Raw genomic sequence first — 922 nt, 5'->3', positions numbered from 1 at the left:
AAACACAACAGTTGCTTTTATTAAATCAAGAAATATCCAAAAATTTCATAACCAAATTAAAAAAAACTAGAAACCAGTCAACATTTAATAAATAAATAAATATATAAATAGACAATATTAAAAAGATTGTTCAAAAAGGTAAAATTTAAAGCGACGACGAAAAAAAATGTAGTTTGTTTTGTTGGTGTGGTGCTGTGAAGCGAAAACAAACAAACAAACACATCACAAAAAATAGTAAGAAGTCGCAAGAATAGCAGTCAGTCACCTACCTACAATTAAATTACTCTCAGGGCCCTAGCTTACTTATAATCATTAACTCAACTCACCTACCTACAAATATGTATTGGAATTTTACTTGTTTTAGGTATTTTAATTTATATATTTCAGCGTTTTTATTTTACTTGAAACTTTTTAACTAATGTTAAGTCCTAGCCTACCTACGATTGTTCAACTCAGCTCAATCCCTAACTTACCTATGAATTAAATTAAAGTCCGGTAAAGAAAATAGAAAGTTGAAGAGAAACATAAACAACGACACCGAATGAATGAATGTTTTGTATGTGTGTGTTGTATTGATGTGTGTGTGTAAATGTGCGGGCGTGTACTCTCCAGAAAATTCTTCACTCACTACGGACGAAACTCCATTGCACCGATCATCATCTGAAACGCATCGATGGAATGAATTTGACCGGATACTGAATAACACTAAATTGGAAAAAAATTAATTCATTAAAATAAAAAAAACAAACCATTAGAAAAATTAGGCAACTTATCTTATTTAATGATATAATGAATGAATACAATGAATCAATGAATCAATTAATGAAGGAATAATTTGAAAGATAGTGATAAAATGAATGAACGAATGAGAAAAATAAAAAAGAAACTAAACCATATTTCAAAAACCGTCGTTTTTGTTTTC

Source organism: Helobdella robusta (genome assembly GCF_000326865.2).
Source record: "Helobdella robusta unplaced genomic scaffold HELROscaffold_1322, whole genome shotgun sequence".
Classification (NCBI taxonomy): domain Eukaryota; kingdom Metazoa; phylum Annelida; class Clitellata; order Rhynchobdellida; family Glossiphoniidae; genus Helobdella; species Helobdella robusta.
Note: the sequence above shows the minus strand (reverse complement) of the source record.